This window comes from Notothenia coriiceps, unplaced genomic scaffold (genome assembly GCF_000735185.1).
Source record: "Notothenia coriiceps isolate Sejong01 unplaced genomic scaffold, NC01 NC01_scaffold00037246, whole genome shotgun sequence".
Classification (NCBI taxonomy): Eukaryota; Metazoa; Chordata; class Actinopteri; order Perciformes; family Nototheniidae; genus Notothenia; species Notothenia coriiceps.
The window spans coordinates 11555817-11566573 of NW_011369947.1; the positions used below are offsets into that span (position 1 = coordinate 11555817).

General features: G+C 38.8%; 1 protein-coding gene across 1 annotated transcript in view; it reads left to right on the forward strand.

Annotated features, from left to right (window-relative positions):
• The window catches only part of LOC104965788 (pro-neuregulin-2, membrane-bound isoform-like), a 30994-nt gene that overhangs the window by 17269 nt on the left and 2968 nt on the right, over positions 1-10757 (forward strand). The window lies entirely within an intron of this gene.

Here is a 10757-nt window from a genome sequence, read left to right on the forward strand (position 1 = left end):
ACATTTGGATTTCACAGCCATTCAAAGGTCGACATCAGATAGTTACATAAAGTGCCATTTATTGTAGGAACATAGAGCAATGCGGACTAGTAACAGTCTTTAAAGCGTGGAGCTGATTCTTATATATTTGTGCAATTAAAATAAGTGAGTAAAATATGTTTATAACATAAATAGTGGTGCAGGAATGAGTCCTTAAACCCGCAATGAGTTTGCATTTGACCATTTCCAGTACCCTTGCATCGAATTCAAAGTTTGTACATGTTTTTGTTTAGAAGCCTGAAATAAGGTCGAGATTTTCACTTATTGTTCTACGACCTAAAATACGTCAGTAAAAACTAACTACTAAGTGCCATCAGGTTGTACATTAGCCGCCTTTAGCTTTGCTCTGGTGACGTGCAGCCATTCCACTGTGATGATGCTCGTTTGTAGCTATAAGCTATTTATTTCTGACAATTGTATTTACATTTCAAAAATCGTAGAAATGGTGTTAATATGTGAAGATTTATCCTGCTGAACCAAATGTGTAAGTATCATAGACATGTGTCAGCCAAAGATCTTATTTTCGAGGGAGCCCTTATGATGCTCACTTCCTATTGGCCTATCAAAAGACGTTGTCCCTGCACCGCTCTATTGTCTTTGAACCATTCTCAGAGTCACCTGTTCTGCCCCAGAGTGTGATCCTCATGCTCTCTTACATGTGTTCCTGGTCATTCATGCAGAGAACATGAAGGGCCGGGCAATGAGGCAAGATGGAAATATCAATGGAATGACTTATTCAAAACATCATGTGTCCAACATCCTAATATACCCTATAGGTGCTAATGTCTTTCTGGGATATGGAGTGAGTGCTTTTATGACTTTAATGCAGAATCCTTCAGTTAAAATTCCTCATCCTCAGCTTTTGTGATCTTGTTTTGGAACATCAAGCAGCAACAGTAGGGATTGCAACAGAGCTGTTTATATGTTTTACAGCTTTGAGCAAGGTCCAACTATTGAGAAAAAAACAATACATTTGTGAATTAAATATCACTAAATAAGATTAGAGAGGGATATACATGGTCAATCATATTTGAATTACGTTTGAAATGAATGCTCTTTGACATATGAGTCAAGGTTATTTGATGATGTAAAGTGGTCGGTAACATAACTATTAAAGGGGCCCTATTGTGCTCATTTTCAGGTTCATATTGGTATTGTGTGCCACTGTGACATGTTTACTTTAATGTTAAGAAAAAGCTCTTTATTTGTCAAATACTGCCTGTGCTGCAGCACCTCTTTTCACCCTCTGTCTGAAACCAGAGCCCAGTCTGCTCTGATTGGTTAGCTGACAGACTCTGTTGTGATTGGTCAACTGCTTAGTTATATCCCGCCCACAATTTGTTGGAGCGCTAACCAAAAGAAGCTTGAGTGATGTTACTGAACTAAACAAAGGAGTCCAATGGAGGCGTTTCAGGCAGTGTATGGGAGATAAACTCCATCTCTGAGGGAACATCCTTTATGCTTTGCAGACCATTGACATGCACACAAACCTACACACATTACAGGAAAGGGAGACCCCAAAGAAGCCCCTTTAAAATAAAGATATAATGCATTATTGCTAATTTGTATTATGATAAAATCCAATTGATTAAGTAACTCAAACATAATAATGTGGACACGTGTCTTTAAGTGTTATGTCATCTGTTAAAAATGAGCTCAAATTGTAATGGGAATTGTGGCAATTCAATCAATTTGCCACCGTCACACCCAGGAAATGTGGACGTCACATCCGTGAAGGGTAATTTCCTTGTGGCTTTCAGCTAACCTTCCCAAGCCGGCAACACGTCCATGTTGCCTGAGGAGAGCATCCCACAGAGGGATGCGCTCATTGGTAACCAGGCTCTCCACTCACAGCTGCTTCAGGCTGACTTTCCCCACTCAGTTCAACACTTACCTCCATAAAAGCCAGACCGCCTCACCTCACTCAGCAGCTGATGAGGCTCATCTGGATGGTTGTTAAGTGAAGCCTCATTGTTAGATTCCCTCTCCCAAAGAATGTCTGGAAGTGTTACTTTTCTTGAACAAATTAAAAAAGACATGTGCCTGTGGGGTAATATAATCACTTATTCCAATGAAAATCATTATTGTTTCAAGGATATACTTTTTCTAAAAAAAAAGCTTTATTTCGCAAGGTTATTTCTTGAAATAGATTTATCACTGACATTTTTTTAAATATCATATCCAACAGGCACATTTTAGGTGGAAAAAAGTATGTATTCCAAGTCTTGTATCGAGACTCCCCTTGAAAAGCCATTTTGGATGATCTACTTAGCTTCAGAATGCAGATGACATTAGAACATGTCAACGGCAGGTAAATAGAATTGAATTCTATTATATGATTATGATGTCACTGGTCATTGTGCTATATATATCTCTCATTTCCTTCCTGTTTGCCCGAAGAAGACCTGTTGGTCATAATGTCACTGATACAATTAAAGGGAGCAGTGATTCCACTGTGCAGGTACTCCTGGTTTTACAGTAGTTTAATAGGAGGACATATTTGAGCTTCCTTAAACTTGAACAGTAAACATCAGATTTTCTCTCTGGACTCGCCCTGTAGATGTTATATTGAACTATCGTACAGGATGAAATAAATTGTAAAGAAAACCAAACCTAATGGTTTTCTCTTGCTTTCTCTAAACTGTACTGTGGCTCTTAGAAATAAAATGTACACTTATATACTTTTCTAGCTACCTTTCATTTGGCATTTCTCCTATAGTGTTTAGATCTTGAGTCTCACGTGAGGTTATGCGTAGGCCTAAAATGATATTGTGGTGAGATGAAGAATGATTGTGTTTTTTTTTAAATATAGAAAAACCCACATCCTGTTATGCGTACACGTGTCGAAAAGAGTTATCATTTCAGTTTGTGGTCTGGAAACATTTACCCATAACGTTTAAAGGGGCTTTGGTTAAATGCAGGTGCAATGGAAACAGCTATTTAAGATAGCAAAAGTCGGAACCCATCAGCTGCTTTTCATTCATTATCCATTTCATTTAATAGCTAGAAAATAGCTTGTAAAATGTATTGTGAAACAATCCGGTCATAGATGTCCTTTTTCACCTCCTGCTAAATGTTTGCGTCATCAGTTGCTAATTAGACTGTACACTGAATGTTTGATCCTCACTATTATGAACTATGACTTTGCTTCCATCAGGATAGTACAAGAAGTCCGGGCATTTCTTTTGGAATGGTCAAAAATAATTTAAAGAAATGTAGAAATGATGGCAATGAGTGTGTGTGTTTGTCTGCGTTAAGATCACTCTAAAACTCACCTGTGATAATGGCAAACGAGTATAGGACAATGGAACATCAAAATTGCCATTACAGTGTGTGTGTGTGTGTGTGTGTGTGTGTGTGTGTGTGTGTGTGTGTGTGTGTGTGTGTGTGTGTGTGTGTGTGTGTGTGTGTTTGTGTGTCTCTGCGAGTAGAGTGCCTGTGTGTTCCCCACTGGCTGGCTTATGACCACCACCCTGTGTTCATACTCCGGTTACAACCAGGTCCAACCAAGGATGTTAGCTGCTAGGCATGCTAGCCAAATGCAGCCATTTTCAATCATTAATATGCTCTGTATTCCATGTAGACCCCTTTTAAATTACATTTTAACACTCTATCAAAGAGTACGCTGATTATCACAGAATAATTTGATATGTGTTCAAAGAGATTCTGAGGTTGTATTTCCTTTAAAGGGGGCAGCTAGCAGAGCTCTGGCCTCACACTGGGAGCAGCACGGGGGAAACGAGGCTGTGTGTGGCTCCTGCAGATGTGATTGAATTGACCACTTGAGGTAGTTTGGAGGGATTGATTCATGGATCGACGGAAGACTTGGCTGTTATTTAACACTGGATGTATGGACAAACTGGCTGTCTTCTCCTTTTCCTACTGTGTGTCCTAACCTCCTGCTTGTGTGTTTTGCCAAGCCTAAGAAAAATATTCCAATCTGTGGAGACCTACATTTCATTTCAACACCTCACTCCCTTTCTCCCACACATATTGCAAACAAACTCACTGGTTTTGGAGAAGTCACAGCTATCATTTCTGTCTGGTTTTTAACATTGGTCGTGCTTCACGTTTCCAGTACTGCCGCAAAGCAATGATACAAATATGTTAACTGTAGTATTATTGAGTAACCTTGTAGTGCTCCCCCTTGCTATTTTCCTCCTTCCTTTTGTTTGGTGGCATTTCTAGGTAATTTAATCTTGATTATTTCTAATGTATTTACTGACTGTGAAGCACTTTGTAACTTGCTTTTGAAAAGTGCAATACAAACCAAAGATTGTTATTCTCAGAGGTGTTTTGTCATTGTGAGTCTGAATGTCAAATCTGTATTGCTGGAATTGTCCTAAAGTTGCCCCTCCCACACATAAAGCTCATCTATTTTCCACACATGGTACATTGTTATTAGATTACAGTTCCCATGATATCCATATTATCTCTTGCAAAACATTCATAGCAAAATGCTGCATGAAAACAGCAAGGAGGCTGCTCATTTTCCTATTGAAAACTATTTGTCATGACAAGAGAAAAGGACTCAGTGCCGCATTTTTGCTAAAATAATAAATATTTCTGGTAACTCAGCCTTGTATTAAATGTGAGTTACAGTACACTACACAGTATATTTCCTGTTAGGAACGGTCTGAAGCGTTGCTTAGAGAAGGCTCAGCCTGGCCTACCGTATTGATTTAAAGAAGCATAAAGTATGTGGATGTATGTGTGTCTGCTGTAGCATTCACCTGGTGTGGCAGATTACAGGAGTATAAACCAGGAATATCAGGGTCATGTTGTACTCAAAACGAAGAAGAACTTGTGATGGTATGTCTGACCGGTGACATTTTTTATGGCTGTTTCCCCTGTAAGGTGCGGTGATAAGCAAGTGTAGTTAGTCGGAGATACTATATTGTAAGAACATGGTGTTATGGTGCACCATTTCAAACAGACTCTCCTGAAAGACTATGTTGTTCACATGAGAAATAGAGAGGTGAAGGAATGAGTCCTAAAACCCTGAAATAAGTCAGACTTTAACAATTTTGGGTTCGCCTGAATAAGGTCTGTGCTTAACACAAGTTAAAGAGATGTTCACATTTTGTTCTATGACATCAAATATGTCAGTAAACACCCCTAACGGGAATGTCCAAAAGTCATAAAAACAGTGGTTGCTAACAAGTGATGAAATGAAGCTATGAAATGTCATCAAGTCGACACAAGTCCGCCTTTAGCTTAGCGGTGCGCAACCATGCGCCCCAGATGTAGCTCGATTATAGCCTAACGATAGCTTTTTACTTCTGGGGATTGCATTTACTCTTCAAAATTCAAGTGGTGTTAATATGTGGAGATTATCCAGCTGAACAAAATGTGTTAAGTATCAAAGACATGCGTTTGCCACAGAGATTCTTTTCTGCAATATACCGAAATCCATTGGAGAAATCCCACTGCTTTTTGTCGAGGGAGCCGATGATTACTTCCACGTCGGCCTACGTCATCACTGCACCACTCTATGACAAGTATTGATGTCTAAAACTCTATTTGCACAGGACAGGTATTCCAGGGGACCTCATGTCGTTTTCAAATGTTCGTTCACGTCTGTGTTATGTTAGGCACACGGGATAGGCAAAGCGTTTTTTATCTCAATTTGACTGACATTATCCCCCTAATATGAATTCAAAGCTCTGCACTACATCTGCCTTTTTTACAATATCATATTAGGCTTATTTATGAATATATAATATATGCAAATACTTATTCGTCCAGTCTGAATGAGTCTCCATGCTGTGTAGCAAGATGAGCCTCCTGAATTTAAACTTCAATTAATGTCAATCTTTCCTTTATCATGACCAACTTCATATTTTATTAACAGGGAAGCAAGCAATACAAAAGAGAAAGAAAAACAACACGGATCTAAGATCATAATTTGGCCAATTCACATAGTATTAATATGACTATATGTTGTAGTGGATATGCAGTGGAATTGTTCTTGATTTTCACACGGGTAATATAACAGAAGTTCATGTATTATTACAAATGACCTGAGGTCTCCAGGTTCTACTAGTCCTGTGGGAATAGGGCTTAAGAAAATAAAAAGGTGAGACACCCTGACTGATTTACACACTGGCCAGTCTTGGTGTGAGAGTTGGTATGAAACAAGAGCAACATTAGCATTAGCCTTTCTTCTGGCTCTTCCTCTTTTGGTTGCGCAATGGATAACCATTTTCAACACCTAAAGTCTTTTTTTTCAACAGCCATTACATTATGGCTGTTGAAAATAATAACTTCAACTCAAACACTTGTCTATTGCGACTTTATTGTGCCACTATGTTCACCTGCTGGTCGGAGGCTTTGTCTGCTGTTTTAGAGCAAAGGGTTTTTATCAGAGCTTTCACACAGTAAACAGCTGCCTGCTGCCTCTCTCTCTCCTTACACATTGTTGCTTGTTTGGTTTCATCCGTCAACAGGAGAACAAGCCAAACCGAGTTTAGTTCAATCGAGACGCATTTCGACATTAGACCTCGTTATTATGCGAACTGTGGCATCTGGATGCTCAAAGAAGAAGATAAAGTACCAGTTTTTATAAAATACCAAAAATAACTTGCGATTTACTTAAAAATGGTTTGAAGGCATTAATAATCAGTTCTTGATAAAAAAGATGGATGGATGGATGAAAAGAGAGACAGAGAGAAAGAGAGAGCATCTAGTGATGTTGAGAAGATTTACTTTGGTGTGACGTGGAATTATACATCAAGAGTGTGTGTCGAGTCTGTGACAAGACTAAATCTCACGAAATGTGAGAACTGGATTTAAAGATGTGCTGCTTGTTCTGTTTTGAGTCTAGAAATTCTACTTAAATCCTCCTTACATAATGGCAAGCTGCTCTGATGCTACTCCACAGAGGTTCTCTTTTCACAACTCCATTCTCAGATCTTTCCCCTCATTAACTTACACTTGTGTAATTTAAGGATAAGGGCTGCTGTTCATGTACATCTCGGAACCAGAACAAGCGATGCCTAGATATGATGCTACTTTAGGGGCGGATTCATATCAGCCACACCAGACTTTGGCTACAATTGTTGTCCTTGGTCTTTTCACTAACCCTAACCCTTGCTTAATAAAAAAAGAAAATGTCACCAGCTAAAGATGAGACATTGTGTAACCTGGTTTACAAACTGTACTGTGAATAGACTGTTTATTTGATCTGCTTTCTTATAAGTTATTCTTCCCTCATAGTAGTGACATTGGCGGTGGTGGTTTATATGAGCAGTTTCATTTATTTATTTAGAACGAGGACTGATTAATTGGATTTTTGTTATGTGGATCAGAGGTTGACTAACTAGCTGTCTGGCTGTGTGTTTCTCCTCTACACATTTTTCTGTTGCCACATTTCTGGCACTGGAATGGGACTAAGTTGCATCTATCGAGGTCTGATTGGTTGGTTATATTTCCAACTGGAAAAAGAAACAGCCGTCAGTATCCCTATACCAGATCTATTGGCATCCCTGAAACAAATAGAGAGTTATATATAAGTTAGCAGCAGTAACTCAGTAGAAACACCCCTGTTTGTGGCTCAGCAGACTGAGATGCCATGTCCTCGGTTTGAGATTGAACCTTTGTACCATGTCCCTCAGACACATTTTTTTCTGTCAGTTGCTGCTGTCAAAAGTATATAAAGCAAAATGCCTAATATAACATCCTGAAACGTTCTCAAAACCAGACAATCTGGGAGTATTAAGCAGTTGAACCATTCATTATATTAAATTGTTGTGAAATCCTAAACAATGTTATTTGTTCCACACAAGTAAGACATAGTAATAATGAGATTTGAAGGGATTACCGCAGGGTGCAAATCCAATGACCCCACTTCTGACTGGATGTATCACTTCAGTCAATATTTTTTCCTCATGAGTTTATGGTCTCAATCACTGGTTTCAATGCTCCTACAATACGCCATAATGTTATTATTGTAAATTTGGACCCATTTAATAAAAGAAAAGACAATGTGGGTAGTGCTAGACAGGTCTCTACCACACTGTACTATATTTGGGTGTTTTCTGTGTTAACGTCTTAGAATTTGAACTCTTTTAAAGTGTGTTTTCATTAATGAAAGTTACATTTTGGTTGCCTAAAACTGTCCTGTTTAACAATCGAATTTTCTCCATAATTCCATAAAACAAGATGGTAATGGCCAAAATGACAAACTAGGCTTCAAAACAGTAGTCACAAACAAACCACTGGAAGACATTACAGTGAATACGACTAATTATTTACAGTTTTTCTCAATCGCTAAACCCACTATTTAGAATCAAAATTCCTTTCATCAAACCAACAGCACAGCCATCGAAACAGAAAACCATTTCTCTACAACAGTATACCATTTATCATTGATATCGCACAAAATGCAGATGCTAAGCAGTGTTTTGCAAAACAGATCACACAACTCTCTAACTGAAGTTACAATTCTCTACACAAACATCAAAAATCTTTTGTGTAACTCATGTCTACAGAACAAAATAATCTTCTCACAGTGGATAACACTTACTCCTCATAAACTTAGACCATAGCTACACTAATTGACACTTGATGTGCAAAATATGAACACTTGTTATCAGTCAATCACCCCATTGAAAAAGGTAACTGCATGGAATGTACTGCATACCTTACAGTAATGATGTTACATTGAAAACATTTACATGACAGAATTTGCATGACTGTACTTACAGTTTTTCTCAATTGCTAAACCCACTATTTAGAATCAAAATTCATTTCTTCAAAACAAGAACATAGCCATCTAAACAGAAACACACTTGCCATAACTCTGAATATCTTTTGCAAAATGCACTTACATGACCAAAACTGAAAATACTGGTCACAAAAAAGAATAAGTCGATCGAAACAGAACAAATTGTCCTCTAATGAGACAAATGTGTTTTCATAACTGAAACTCCGGTCACCATAATAACNCATTCTACCATAACAATATACATTTCTTGCAAAGTGCTCTAAGGCACTCAAAACTAAAAATACCCCTTCCAAAACCAGATACCTTCTCCAAAAACAAACATTTGTCAGCTCATGAGAAGACTATTTGAACAGTCATTACTAAGTGGCACACTAAATACTGACTACAATCATCAATACACAAACCTCAAGCTATCGATATTGGAAACTGAACGGAAAACTGACAAGTTGGGAGAAACAAACTTACATATAGGAAAAACAGTATGTTACTGTAACTACGTCATTGTCTCATTTTCAGAAGAGCACCGTAACAGAAACAAAAGATGAATAGCAATACACCGGAAAAAAATAACATGGGTAAATGATGTAAATCAGCAGTAAAGCAGAGAATGAGATCTATATAACTCTACTGATCTGCTCTTTGGCGTCTGTCTGGCCACATAGCCTCATCTACGTCACAGCGTATGTCTTCCCTTGCAAGGCAGCGTGGGAAATATCTCCTTGCGTGTCGACACCACCCTTGACAAACATCTTACTGAAGTGAGGGAGGTCTTTTATAGGATTCTCACTAATTACAATTACTATAGGAAAGTCATTGATATCACCTGTGAGCAATTCATTTACATGGAAGTGAAGTACTCAATTCACCCCAATACAAAAAAAAACATTTCTCAATGTGCAAAAAGGAAAAGACCACAATTACTGACTGTAAAAATGTTGTATCAGCTATAGCTAATCCTCCCCATATGAACATCTCAAAGAGCTATGCAAGTCATATCAACACTATTATAGCTTTACCGGCACCATTTAAAAAAATATTTTAAGTACAGTCATGCAAATTCTGTCNCAGTATGTTGTGGGAGACATTCATATACCTAGCAACAAGACCAGCACCTTGTTGAGGCTCTACATACAGATACAGTTTCTCCTGTGAGGTGTACATGGGAGGATGCAGCAGTGCTGTGAGGAGCTGTGATGCTATACAACAGCTACCTCACAGTTGATCAAGCGTGTGCAATCACTTAAACAGTGTGTGTGTGTGTGTGTGTGTGTGTGTGTGTGTGTGTGTGTGTGTGTGTGTGTGTGTGTGTGTGCGTGTGTGTGTGTGTGTGTGTGTGTGTGTGTTTGTGTGTGTGTAAATGATACTAGATGGTGCTGAGTTGTGTCTTTGCTTTAGTTTCTGTGTGCTTATGCTGCCTGCGCTGGCGTCAGTGATGCAGTCTGTTGTAGTTTTTAAGACAAGAAGAGAGAGGGAAACTCTCCTGAGACTGATGAAGCACACGCACGCACGCACGCACGCACGCACACACACACACACACACACGCACACGCACACACACACACACACACACACACACCTTAACACTACCACATTGCTCTAAAGTGAAACTCTATTGCAGAGAGTTTCTGAGGGAAGGTTTTTTTCTCTGTAAGCTTTCACTTTGGTTTTGCTTTTTAGGACTGAGACTGTACCAAAGTGCTTTTCCTGCGTGTGTGCACTTGTGTGTGTGTCTGTGTGTGTCATTGATTTTGTAAATTATTTTGCGATTTCCCATGTGAACCCTGGCCTGTTGCATCCGGTTTTGACCCTGACATTTACACCCTCATAATTGTCAACACCCCCTGCATTTAAACACACAATTCCCTGAACACTCAAGAACACGCACACTCAAACAATTAAATGAATAGATTAATTGAATGACCGTAGTTAATTTCAATAATGCAGGCTTTGATTTTCTTTATCCGCTGCCTCCCTCTAACCCCCCCCCCCC